General features: G+C 37.2%; 1 protein-coding gene across 8 annotated transcripts in view; it reads right to left on the bottom strand.

The window, feature by feature from the left end:
* The window catches only part of ZNF385B (zinc finger protein 385B), a 439446-nt gene that overhangs the window by 129607 nt on the left and 295063 nt on the right, over positions 1-14776 (bottom strand). For 2 of the 8 annotated variants that reach the window (XM_017868267.1, XM_017868269.1), the window contains exon 1: positions 5925-6110. The exons of 5 other annotated variants lie outside the window; for them this stretch is intronic. The gene's annotated coding sequence lies outside the window, so the exon portion shown is untranslated. Of the gene's footprint in view, positions 1-5338; positions 5358-5924; positions 6111-14776 lie in introns of those variants that run through there. One more of the 8 variants, XM_017868268.1, reaches the window with a different exon arrangement.

Genomic DNA, 14776 nt, shown 5'->3' with positions numbered 1-14776 from the left:
GCTGCAATCCTTTTTCAAAGCAGCGTTGAAAAGTATGAGAATTTAAGAATTTAAATAAATGTATAGGGTTAAAACTGAATTTAAAATATTTTTGTTTTATCGTAGTTTCTCAGCTTATAACCCAATAGTATCAAGCATGATCATGCAAAAAAAGGAAATTGAAAGAAGAAAAAACAGTATTCCAACAAATGCTTTCTCAAGTTTTCTGCAATAATTTTTAAACACCTGACTTATCAAAAGGGAATGTCATGTGCTTAGTTTCTAAATTACTAAGTCTTTGGAGAAGCCAAAATTATCTCCAGACAGGGCTTTACTAAAATTGTCTGAGGTCGAGAATGGATTGGGAGGTCACAGTGGCTGATGAAATTTACTGGCAAAAAGACCTAGGGTGATGGTCCTGAGCTACATTTGCCTGGTGACTCTCCTAAATGGCATTAAGACCCTTTCTTGAAGTCTGAAGCCTCTTTCTATTACAAACAGAGGAACTATTTGTTGTCCCTGATGCTGATGCTTCCTTGCTGAATTTAGGAAGTGAACAGGGGAGACTAACACAGACTCTAGTGATGCCAAAGAGAAAAATGTATATCTAGAACTCTGAGTCTATAAAATCTAACAATTGGCAGTTATGATGGCAGTCTACAGTATGCTACAGACCTAATGGCAGTGCAGAACTATCATTTATTTTGGAAACCTCCCTAAAAAATACAACCTTTCCCAGGAAAAGTGCAACAATGTTACTCAAGTCACTGAATAGTTCTAGAAGAATTATATTTAATAAAATTTTAGAGGTAAGCATAATTTAGGAATCTACCCTTCATTTTGCATAACAAAAATGGGATTTGGAGAGCTTAATCTACCAGGGTACCTGACTGATGGTAGAACCAAACCTAGAGCTCAGTGCCCATGAACACTGTTTTGAATATTTAAGTCTGTGCATGTATTGTCATCATTACCTTCTTAAAAAATTCAAGATTAGTATTTGGTGTGTTTTCTTTTTTAATTTTGACTGAAATTTTAAAGAGAGTATTCATTTAATTAAATGAGATTTTAATTTTACTGTTTTAACAACATGATTAATGGGAGAAATTCAATGAAAGAAAAGCCAGTGTGGCCAAAAGCCAACATTTCTTTCCAGTTTAAAAAACAGCACAAAATTGATTATAACAGCTCATGTTATTTTATTATATATATAAAACACATATATATGTATTATATATATGTATGTTTTAGATTCATAGGGTACATGTATAGGTTTATATAACGGGTATATTGTATGATGCTGAAGTTTGGGCTGCTAATTATCCTGCTTCCCAAGTAATGAACATAGTACCTGATAGGCTTTCAACCCTTGTCCCCCTCGCTCCCTCCCTGCTTTTGGAATCCCCAGTATAATGCCTCATTTTAAATACTTCTTTTAATATTCCCAATGGAGAAAAAAAGAGATCAACAAAGTTCATTACAACTATGCTTTAACCATACTGTTCAGATCAATATAACTAATTTAAATAGCCTCATGGTAGGAGGCATACTCACTGGCATACTCTGTGTTGGTGGTTTTTATACTGAAGTACTATCAGAATCACAACAAAAATGCTATCTGAGAAGACACATTTTTTTCAAGTAATGGCAACAGACCTTCTATTTGAGATCAAAGCAGCAGGCCTATTTAGACTCTGGCTCTGTCTTTAGGCCTCTCCTCTGCAGTTCACGCTAAGAGCCAGGCTAAAGGGATCTGGATACAGCAACTGTGAGGTCAGTGCACCCAGCTGCTGCTATAAATTCTAGCTCTAGGGCACATAATGTTTTTTTCTCCTAGTTTCAGGGAATTTCAGTTCCTGCTTTCAATGTCTAGGCTGTGGCATTTAAGGAACAAAAGGAGAGAAAAGAAAAGAATAGTGGTTTATATAAATTATCCTTTTTAAAAGGTATTTCCCCTACCCCAAGCTTGTTCAATTTGAGAAAACAGAGTTAATATTTGCTCTGCTAGTGCCCTCTACTCCCGCCTTGGCAGAGAAAAAAAGGTTTCTTTAGCTTAAATATTAACCAAACACTTCATAGCTATTCAAAAGCAGTTGCCCATGTTAAAAATAACAACTAAAAGTAATAAAATCCCAGAAAGCACAACTTTGGAATAAATAGAAACAGTAAAAACTGCTCTAAACCCTTTTTGCACATGTATCCCAAAGTCACCAGAATTATAATGCACTATAGAGTGTTCATAACAAATTCTAGTAAAGTATGATAGCCACGGTGGCCATCATAGAAAAGGCCACTCTTGGTCCTCCATCAGCAAATAAGCCATTCTCACTCAAGGAGCGGCAGAGATGGTTTCCATCTGGCAGCCAAGGTTGCTGTGCAAGGAGCATGAAAGCGCCTGTTCCATCCCCATGGAAACCTGGCATGGGGTGCTTGATCTGGCCGTGCCGGGGTCAGAGTGAGCAGAGACTGTGAGTATGGGGTAAAATTGGAGCTACAATGGGAAAAAATGGTGAGGGATGATCTGGAGAAGGAAGAAAGAGCAGTGAGTTTGGCTTAGTTTTGCAAAGTGGACTAGAATTAGTAGCAATTTCTTGTTTGAAATTTCCTAATATCTTACTCCTAAAATGATTTTCTTCCCTTTCACCTCTTCATTGTATGACAGAAATCTCTATAAAATGAAGTGGAGCAAAAACTGCACGAGCAGGAACAACCTAGTAAAGCAGAGCATCTAAGTTCTTCAGACACTCCTGTGGATAACTGGAAGACAATGTGAGCTCACCCTTTTCCTGAGAAACATGGAATGTTCTGTGACTCAGGGAATGCTTGTACTCCAAAAGGTTTCTAGTGGGTATTTAACAGATTGGGCCAATAGTTGGCCTGGCTTCTTGAAACTCTGCCATTGTCCTGACATCCTAGAAACTGATACTACTTGCTTCAGTCAGGTAGGCAGCTTCTGGGGCACTAGCGATATGCAAAATATCTCCAATGAACACCCAAGCATTTTCTACACATGAAGGGACTCATCATAAATGGCTGCGTTGGTCCTGTGCATCATGTTACTCTTGTACTATTATACTGACTTTGTACCAGACTTTCTTATATGAAATTTCTTTTTCTTTTCTTTTTTTTTTTTTTAAACATAGTCATCAAAATTTTTGCTTTACAATTTGACTGTCAGGTTCTTTTTTTAATATCATATAAAATTTATGGTGTACAATGTGATATTTTGATGTACATATATATAGTGAAGTGATCACTAGAATAAAGCAATTGGACACATTCATTATCTCACTTGGTTACTTCTGTTGTGTGGTAAGAGTACCTAAAATCCACTCTTAGAAATTTTCAAACATACAAAATAATATTAACTACTGTCCTCATGCTGTACCTTAGATCTCTAGATATAGTCATCCTATATAATTACAACTTGCTACCTTTTGCCTATATTGGCCAACATCTCCCCATATTCCCCTCTCTCCCACACTCTGATAGCTAACTTTCTATTCTCTGTTTCTATATATTTGACATTAAAAAAAATCTACATATAAGAGAGATCATGCAGTATTTTTTTTTTTTTCTGGCTTATTTCATTTAACATAATGTCTTCCAGTCTCATCCATGTTGCTGCAAATGGTAGGATCTTCTTTTTAAAATCTGAATAATATTCTTTATATGGAATTTTATTTTGCCTCCTCAAATGATTCTCTCCTATCCCAATAATGAACACCAAAAGTCAAGGCCATAATGACTTCTTCCTAAGAAGTCCCACTGAAAGTAGAGCATTTCATCACAGCACTCATTATTTTCCTTTTCAATGATTTGCTTTATAAGGCAACAAAGGAATGGAAATATTTTCTTTTAAGACATTTGTTTTAACTAGTGGTCTCTTCTGAACTTCAAACAGACTGTTAAGCTCCCTTTGCTTTAAAAGACACCAAAGGAAAGTACACAATTCACAAAAATGGAACTAGTGCTCAATGTATTTAACTTGAGAAAGCATGCTTCCAGCTCAAAGAAATGCAAAAGAACCCAAAGTTCCCAAACTGCACAATCTCTACAACTTTCCAAACTTTGATTGACTTGTATCTCTGTCTCCTTTTCTCTAACATCCTCATTATCGAACTCTCTCTAATCACTGTTTTCCATAGTTTCCCTCTTTCCCACCTGTCTTTTCTGCCTCTCTTCTCTCCTGTTTCTCTCCTGTATGTGACATCTCTGTCTGTGTTTCTGTACATCTGTGTACCTATCTGTGTGTCTGTTTCATCTCTTTTTCTTCGGCTCCCACCATAATACTTCCAGGGAACTAGAAAGCACTCATAAAATTTGTCATTTGCCTTATTTTGCAACTACATTGTATTGGCTTTGTTTTCAATATTTGCTTCTATAAATCAAAAGATTAATAGCAAGATTATTGCAGTATCAGGTCAAGTTTGTCCCTGTGACAAGATGTAACAATTATATTAGATCATATCTCTAGTTCTGTCTCCAGTAGTCATGTCATTTGCAACAACTGAGGATTGTTTTTATTATGTGCTCCCATGATGGTATCTGCCTTCCATGTGAAGGAGAGGGACAAGTTAGAAACTTGAGTGCACCAAAGAATTTTATGGTATATTCTTACAGAAATTCATCATTGTGTCCTGGGTTATATAAATACTATATCATTTCATTGGAGAGCATAAGGTGCTTTTACATATATTAAGTAGCTTTTTACATATATTTTACACACACCACAATAAGTAGTTTCCTAAACTTCACATGGCTTATGATCATACCATGTTTTTCTGATGAAGAAAATGATGCTTGGGATAAATAATTGTAGGAAAAGCAAACATAGAAAACAAAGGCCACAATGAATCTAGCACTACAAAATATCTTCTCTAAATCAGGTATGTAATAACTCCACTGAGCAACGTTGTCTGCCAAGAGGTCACACGTCAGCGTCTCAAAGACCTTGGAAAAATTAATGCATTTTTGGCTTTAACCTATTCATTTTTGCAAGTCCACTGAACCCTCAGTGTTTATACCTCTAACCCATGAATAAGACAGAATAAAAGTAGTCAATACTGTTTCAATATTTTTCAAACCATCTGAAATCCCACTGGAGACTATGAGATAAAAACATCTTCCTGGTGCCAAGAGTTCGTAAATCCTTTTCTAATAATATATTTATTCATGTTTTACAAATGGCAAAATTGAAAAAAAAAAAAAGGTGGGGCGTAAGGTGAAGGAAATAAAAGGCGGGGGAAAATAAAGTGATAACATTAAAATAGAAATGAGAATTTCACAAGTAACTATTGTATACATACAAATTATACCTACTCTTAGACAATACTCCCTCTTGAGAAGCTAAACTTACCTGGTTTCCAGAGAGATTTCTATGCCCAAGGGTCTAAACAAACATGAAACCATTGAGCTTTGACGTGAACTAGATGGAACGTTAAAACTTGAAATGGTGCCTATCATAAAAATCATGTGACAAGAGTGTAAATCACCCATGTCACTCAATTTGATTACAGGCTACCAGCCACTATTCTATCAGTCTGAATGTGGATTCTTGGACATGTATAATCATCAGCTTAAATATACTTTCTGAAAAGAAGTTAAAAAGGAGAGAGAGTTCTAACATACTTGGATTGAACATGAATCTCATTTTTACCTAGTAGTTATTCTGACACAAACTTTGAAAGCTTAAAGAAATGTGGGAAATCAGTTACCTCATCATTATAGTTAGCACAGTGGCTCAATAGTACAACTGAAATACAAACGGGCTAGGAAAGTCAAGACAGTATTAGACAAAGGAATTGCAAAATTAGCAAATTCTATTTGTCTTAATTCTGATATTTTATCTTTTCTGAAATTCATTTGACCTGTTTTATATTTTGTCACATATTTCATAAGAAAGTTCCTTAAGGTGTAAATGTGGGTCAGTTAGCAGTGCTTACCTTTGTTTTTAAGGTTACAGTCCACGTTCACGTCTGCATTTGAGCACTGTATGAGATGTTACATTTAAAAGTAAATAATTCCATCATTTCAACCTGGTGCTCCTGTGAAATGTGGTGCTAGGAAACAGCCGGCAGGCAGTGCTTCTGAACAAATCATACGTCCTGTAATTGCCGCTTAGCTCTAATTACTATTGAGGATCGTGTTTGCAACTTGATTCCAGGGAGAGGGCAGAATACCTTCTGATGACACAGAACCAAATATATCCTAAAAGACTGACAAGTGGCTTTCTTTCACGTAATTTTTCTGAGTATCTCCCAGCTACTCAAAAACTACCACTCTGTCATGGTAAAATGGAAATAAAGAAAACTGACACCCATATCTCCCTTCTAACAAAGCAATTCGGTTCTCTCAAAATATCTACTTATCCCAACAATTTGGAATTTTCAGTATCACTTATATTTCAAGGGATTATTCCCCCTTAGGTGGGCAACTATATCTTTTAAAATTGCTTTTTATTTCAAAGAGAAATGCGTTCTCACAACAAACTTTATATTCTGTTAGACTAGAATAATTTATTTGCATTCTATTAGGCCTGAAGAATTTGTTTCCTTTCCCATGGATTTTTAGGTTTTAAATAAAGATTCATATAGTTCAAAAAGACTAGAGCAGATGTCAATTTGATGTTGATAAAATTAATAGGTGTGTTTACGCATCTCAACTCAGAAACCTAATTTCAGTTATATGGGGTAATATGGTAAAATTGAAGTTATACATGCTTGGAACTAAAATGATTTATTATTTATTCTCATATCTAATTAATTTAACTTTGCATCTAGTGGCATGTGACCATGTTGTCAGAATAAAGTATCTGATATATCCATGTTACACAGTGTGGCTATGACTGAATGGTTGTTTTGCTTATGCTAAGCTGATTGTCATTGATACTGACGAGTTAGCTTAGTGGGCATTTGAATGAATAAAAGAAACTTGAAATGACTGAAGCTTGCAAATGTCAGGAAGGATTTTGCACCTTTGGTTGTGCAACTTAGCACATTTGCTAACCACAGCTAACACTTTAGTGACGTACAGAAAAAATTATATTTATCCAAGTCCTGAGATTTAGTATATCTGCTTATGTCAGATTTGGACAGTAACTATCAGGGACAGGTAAACCTAAATGAATAATTAGATGCAGCAGACAAAATGGTAATTATAAAACCAGCTCTTAAAAACAGTACTTTTTTTTCCAGTCTCAATGATCTAAGTTATGAATAATAACAAAATAATATTCTAAATGAAACATAGTATGCTAGCTCTATACTTATTTCACCCCAAATAACAACTGGGCACTCCTTAAGATTACAGTATAATTGTAGTCATGGCTGTGGTTTTCATTTAAAAAAAAGTCTTCATCTATGATAGCTCTCCCCTAAGAAACCTCTGCTCTGTAGAGATGATGTTGATGGCCTCTTCAAAATATTATTATTTCATGAAGAAGTATTTCATTCTTTCTTACCTGCTGTTAAATCATGACTGATTCTTGGAGTATTTTTTCTAGAACATTTCCAGGTCTGGAATACTAGTGCATCCTTGAACTCCCAAGCTCTTTATTTGTACACCTCACGTATTTTCAGTTTAGTCCAGTAGTACACAAAGTGTGGTCCTCAGACTAGCAGCATCAGCATCACCTGAGAACTTGTCAGAGAAGAAAATTCTGAGGCCTCACTCCAGATCTACAGAATCATAAATGCTGGGGATGAGGGCCAGTAATCTGTGTTTTAGCCAGCCCCCTACATGACCTGAAACACGCTGATGTTGGAGAACCACTGGTCCATAGTGCAGGTATGTACTAAGAGCAGTGGGAGAATGGGATAAGGAACACTTGAGCCTCTATGGGGAAAACTACAGGAGAGACTGAGGCTCCACAGAGACATGACATTTAAGTGGTTATCTAAAAGATGAGAAGAGCTTGGATGGATCCAAAGGAGGCACCAGGCATCTCTTACCTAGCTAAGTCATCACCTTGAGTTAATGCAGCCCCACCCTCTCTATAAGACCTTACCCTATCAATCATCATCTTTCTTTAGTCAGTCCATTCTCAAGGAAACAAAACTTGCTTCATTCTTGTTAGCCTCTTAGTCTACCAACTACTTGCTCTTACCTCTTAACTTCTTTTAGAGTAGCCTACCCTTCCTTTGTTTTTGTTTTTTATTATCCCCTCACTTCATAAACACTGTAATCTGGCTTATGATTTCTCTAGCAAAATAAAACTAGGGTTCTGAAGGCCTCTATCAGTCCTCCTTGACCTCTCTACCACTGGTAGAATATAATCCCATTTCTAAATCACCTCTTTTCCAAGCTCAACTTTTGTATTTCTAACCTCAACTTTTGCATTTTCCCTCCCACCTGCATCCCATTGGCACCTCAAGTTTGATTGTACAAAATTAAACTACTTATCCCAGCCTCCCTGCCCCTATCCCCTCACCTCACTCCCTAAAGGATATTTCTTCTCTGCTGGTCTTTACTTCCTTACATGCAGACCCTAAAACTTGAAGCTGTATTTTACTTCTCCCTCTTCCTTGTCCCTGAATCCAGTTAGTTAGTTTTATGACATCTGTCACCTCTTTTCCTTTTTCATACCCATTGCCATTACCTTCATTTAGGTCCTCATTAGCTGTTCACAAGCATAATTCCTTAATCATTGTATTACCCTTGTAGTCAAATGAATTCTTTTTTTTTTTTTTTTTTTTTGAGACAGAGTCTAGCTCTGTCACCCAGGCTGGAGTGCAGTGGCCGGATCTCGGCTCACTGCAAACTCCACCTCCCGTGTTTAACACCATTCTCCTGCCTCAGCCTCCCGAGTGGCTGGGACTACAGGCGCCCGCCACCTCACCCGGCTAGTTTTTTTTGTATTTTTTAGTAGAGATGGGGGGGGTTCACCGGATTAGCCAGGATGGACTCGATCTCCTGACCTCGTGATCCGCCCGTCTCGGCCTCCCAAAGTGCTGGGATTACAGGCTTGAGCCACTGCGCCCGGCCTTCAAATGAATTCTTAAGAAGAACAGCTCAAATCAATCATTATCCTACTCAAACATCTCCTGTGGCTCCCCTCAGTGAGTTACAGGCTTTGTAATACCATACACCTGTTTAAATCTCTACTCTGCTACTCACCAGCTAGGAAACATTACATAAATTAATTGACTTAGCCCCAATTTTCTCAGCTGACAAGCAGGAATAAAATAGTAATCATATCTCATGAGGAGCTCTGAAGGAAATAATACATGTAAATTCTTACCATGGTGGCTAGAAAACTGAAGGATTTAGTGAATGGTGAGCATTATTACTACCATCACCATAGAATCCAATTCCAATGCCACAGTTCAGCATCCAACACCATCCTCAAACTTAAATGAAAACTGTTTTCTCACACTTTATAAGATTTATTAAACCAAATTCTCTCTCAAGGGCAGGCCCCACATCTTATTTTTCTTTTTATCTCTGGCCCCTTAGGCATTGCCTTACACTTGGTAATTGCTACAGAAATGTTCACTGCATGAAGCACTAGTTGGTTCTTGTACATATACACTTTCTGAGTTCTATCACTTTTTTTCATGCTGTCATGCCTTCCAGGATGCTCTTCCCTTTTTGTCTCCTTTTAAATTCTCTCCATTTTCAAGTGACACTTTAAATGCTATCTCTTCCACGAAGCCTTCCCTCTTTTTTCAGAAGAAAGCATTTTGCTTTCCTCAGAATCTGCACTGCATTTTATTTACATCTCCATTACAGCACTTAAGACTGTTGATTGTGTATTACTTGTGCATGTGTCTTCTCCCCCAAAGAGCTCTAAGCTCTTCTGGCTTAGAGACCAGACTTAATTTACTGCTGCTTGTCTAGGGCCCTGCCCAGAGAACGCACTTAATGAATGTGTTGAGTGAATGTAGGCGTAAGGGAAGGGCATCTGTGTTTTTAATATAAGAACTGTGCTGCTGCATACGACCTGATTAAAGGTTTTATTGCTCATTGATAATTATGATCATCTTCAAAGAGTACATGGATTATGAGAATTACAGAAACAAGTTTAAGATCTCTTATAAATGAAGTATGTTCCTAATTTTGGCTTAAAGGCCGTACTCTAGAATCCAGAAGCATTTTTCATGGAAATAATAATTCCTGGGATAGTCCTCAAAAGCTTAATTAACCTGCAGGACAGCTGTGTAATATATAGCATTGCATTAGCAATAGCACCTCAATGCCAACCCTATTATAAGGGGTCTTGAAAAGGAGTCAATAGCCTATGAGTGTTTATGAAGACACTCAGTCTTCCTTGCAAAACATAAAGCTATGACTTTTGTTTTCTTTTTTATATTTTAAGACATACTCAGAAAGCCATAATCTGAAGCCAACTTAGTTGTGTATTCGAATGGTTACTTTTCATTGCCAGGATGAATGTGACCTGGTTAAAGAATTAATTTATAACTGTCGATTATAAATTGTAAATGTAGAAAATGGAAGTCCTCTATAAAGTCCACATATTTGAATACTCAGAAATAATTTTATTTTTAATTTACAATTCTAAATTATAGTTTTCATGTCTTCACTTTGGATTAATTTTAAATGGACTATGGCTTCTGATTCTTCAGCTTCAGTTCCTGCATCCGAATCCCCTTGACAAATGCATAAAGACTTGTTGACAAATTTTTAATAACATTCACTGGGGAGGGGAACTGTTATTGTAGAGTAACTCTTGAGTGAGTAATTTTTTTTTTTTTTTTAGACGGGGTCTCACTCTGTCACCTGGGCTGGAGTGCAGTGGTGTGATCTTGACTCACTGCAACCTCCGCCTCCTGGGTTCAAGTGATTCTCCCTGCCTCAGTCTCCCGACTAGCTGAGATTACAGGCACTACCCACCACACCTGGCTAATTTTGTATTTTCAGTCAAGACAGGGTTTCGCCATGTTGGCCAGGTTGGTCTCGAACTCCTGACCTCAAGTGGTCCACCCGCCTCGGCCTCACAAATTGCTGGGATTATAGGCGCTGAGTCACCGTGCCAGGCCCATAATCTTTTTTAATGAAAAAATTATGGCCCTTCTAGTCATCTGAATTGTAATTTTGGATTTTCACAAGTTTACTTATTTAAAGCAGAAGGCAAACCTAGAAACAAGCTATCTGTGGGGGGAAAAAACACAAACATATTTTCACTGTTACTTTTGCTTCCACCATCACTAAGCTAGACATTATAGTAAATTGAAAACTGAGGTCACTGGTCCTAAAGGTGCTTTTCTATTTAGAGAACAAAAATAATATATCCAAAAACAATTAGAGACTAATACAAAGACACATAAAATTTAATGTAAATTAGTGGCACAGATATACAAGTGGTACAGGACAGATCATAACATCCACAGGGCAGGAAGCTTTGTTTCATTCACGAATGTATTCTAAGCACCAGGAACAATGCCTTGCACATATTGTCAGCTCAACAGCCACTGCAATCAAAGGAGAGACAAAAGTGGGCTAGAAGAGCTGGGGAAAGTTTCACTGTGAAGGCAGGACTTGAGCAAGACCTTAAAATATGTGACTCTTTGATTCCTCCTTAGCTTCCACCTACATCCAGACTACTGGCAAGTCCTGTTGTCTCCACCTCCAACATAGGCTGCAAATCTTCCTGCTTCCGTCCATGTCACTGTCACATACTAGGCTGAGATACCAACATTTGTCTGAACTACAGTTAATGGGTCTTAAGGGATCTTTCTGGGACCACTTATGGTCTCTGACATTTGGTTCTCACACAGCAGCCAAGCAAACTGTTTAAAAATACAAATCTGATCATGTCACTCCAGTGGAACAGCTTCCCACAGCACCTGGAATAAAATCAAACCCCTTGCTATGGCCTATAGTCAACACATGTTTAATTAAGCCCCTGCCTACTTCCAAAACCTCACCGAGTACTGCCTCTCCTCCCCAGCCCCCAAGATCTAAGCGTCCTTCCTCTCTCTTTCACAAACACATCACATTCATTCTATCTCAAGCTTTTGCCTTTGCTGTTCCCTCAGCATGAAACTCCCTGCTCCCATTTCAGTTGTGCCTCAGCTCAGTTATCACCTCAATGAGCCCCTCCCTCTATTACACTGCTCTGTTTTATTTACTTCATGGCACTTATTTGTCTCTAAAATGACCATGTTTTACTCGTTTACTTGTTCATTATCTCCTCTTACTAAAACATAATCTCCACAAGGGTAACAACTATATTCCCGGTTTCTAGAGCAGGGCCAGGCCTATGGTAGGTACTCAATACATATTTTGAATGAATGAATAACCACACTTTTCCAGCATTTTCAAATGTGAAGATACTATTTTAGCATCAAATGGTGTCAAGGACTTCTCACATAGTATTAGTGTTATTTTTTCCCTCAGTATTCACTGACCATATTCAAAGCTGTTATGAAGTTAGCAACATTTAAAGTACAGTGGTATTTCATTATCACAGTAGGGTTGACATACATTTGGCAAAAATATGTTGAGTATGTGTGAGAAATGGTATTTATTCAATCTGTCAAATTGAAATCTATCAAACTTATTACACATTTCTATTTACAGGTACATGAGGATCCTCAGCCCACAGATGTCAGTGAAGCCATTAATTGTTATTCAGATTTGATATAAGAAGACGGAAGGAATGGCAGAGGTCCTAGTTAAAACTTTCTTGAGACCAAGATAAGAAAAACTCTATTTAAAGACTTATCCTAAACTAGGATAAACTAACTTATTTTTTAAACCATCTAACACCTAGAGTTTATTAGTCATCTTTACTCATTTGTATAACAATGTCTAACACTTACATAACATTTATTATGCACCAACACTGTTCTATACACTTATGTATATTAATTCACCCAATTTTCAAATTAACACAGTAAAGGAAGAACTTGCTATTACCTGCATTCTCTAGATGAGGAAACAGGGCACAGAAAGACAAAATATCTTTCCCAAGATCCTGAAGAAGACACGCATCAGAGCTGGGGTTCAGTTCAAACACATGTTTTTACCCATACTTTTACCACTATGTTATGCTGCCTTGCTTATATAAGGAGGTATCATTTTTACACTAGTAAAATATCTCTTGCGCCATCCACAGCATATAAGAAAAATTGCTTATCAGATGTCAGTTACTCCTAAATATGCATATTTTACTCTTCAACATTCTTAAGTAGTATCTTCTTGATTACTGCCAAATAAAGCTCTGAAATACTTCACAGCAAGTAACTTTATGAAGCAGTTCTATATCATGTGGGAAATCATGAGGAAAATCTAAATCAAATACCAAATCTCACGGTGCCTTTAATATCACTGTGAAAACAGCATAATTTTCTAGGACATGTTGTGAAGGCTGAGGTGGTAAGACAGCATATCTTAAAATGACTTGAAACCAAAAATGTATTTGTGAGCATATTCCCAAATCACCACAAATGTTCTGTTTTCATGAGTTATAACATGAGGACACAGAACTCACCTCAATATATAAGGTCTTTAAGTGTGCAAAGCACAGTGCTTTCTGCACAGTATAGGGTCAAGCTGTTTATGAAGAAAGGTCAATATTGGTTTATAGCACCAAGGTTACAGACATAGTCCAAGAAAGAATTCCAGTAAGACTTAGGTTGTTCTGTCATTTATATAAGGTCCTTCATTTATTTCCTCATTTAGTCCCTCCTTTTTGAAGAGATTAGCTGTCTTATGAAATGTGAATGAGTCAAGGAGGAGTTGACTATCCTGACCATATCCCATGTTATGCAACTTGACCCCTATGTAATAAATCTTCCTAGAAGCAGGTCTTTTCCAAATGGGGCCTGTCCTCACTATTCTCATGTGATACTTGGCAAATGAGGTATTCTGAGTCTGACTGGACACTTCTCTGCTCCTCAGCTGACAACTCTTTAACACAGATGTCAGCCGGAAAACTTTACTGGGCACATAGGGGATCAGAACTTTTGAATCATGTCCAGCCAAGAGAGTCCATCATCTCTCAGCTCTCTGCTGCCCTGCCCCATCCCAACACCAACATACAATTCCTACAAGTCCTCTGAGCTCTGATGGCACAGAACATGGGAGGGGGAAAGGATGGGCTCTCAACATGAAGCTGTTTCCTTTGTGAGTTCACTAAGGCAGAAAAATCTGTACATTTATGTGATCTATTCTTTAATAAAAATTTAGGGGCTTGGGAATAAATGTGAAGGAACTGAGGGCCTTTTATCATAGTGTATGTAGCCTTAGAGTCAGATCCCAGTTCAAATTTTGCTTTTACTATTTAATAGTGGAAAGACTTTGCAGAAGTGCTTATTCTCTGAGCCTCAATTTTCTCATCAGAAATAATACCTGTCTTTTTTTAGATTTGGAAGGGGAAGGACACTTATACAATGCTTAACACAGTGTCTGGCACACTGTGCATTCAATAAATGTTAGTTCTCTCTTTGTTTCTCTGATTCTGAAGAGAGCCAGGTGTTTGGAGGCTGGCATTTAGAAATGCCTATAATATCCTCAACATATTCTGTTTTTATTGGTTTTTTCTTTATTTTGGCTTTATGCCAGAGATTCTTAAATTAGGATCCATGGACCACCCCCTCTCCAGGAACTGTATGCAAATATTTGCAACCATGCTTATTTCTCAGAGAGAGGAATCAGAGTTAATCAATTCACAAGGGATTCTGTGATTCAAAGGGATTAAAAATGTCTATATATGTTTCTGAAAAGTTGCAAACAAACCGAATCTCTTTTTTAAATCAAATTTTATTTTTAATGTACTAGAAGAGTCTGCGAGTAAAAGGGACTCTACAATGAATCTTTCTATAAAGCAAAC

Source organism: Rhinopithecus bieti, unplaced genomic scaffold, assembly GCF_001698545.2.
Source record: "Rhinopithecus bieti isolate Rb0 unplaced genomic scaffold, ASM169854v2 scaffold_3062, whole genome shotgun sequence".
Classification (NCBI taxonomy): domain Eukaryota; kingdom Metazoa; phylum Chordata; class Mammalia; order Primates; family Cercopithecidae; genus Rhinopithecus; species Rhinopithecus bieti.
This window is presented reverse-complemented; position numbering and strand designations above follow the sequence as displayed.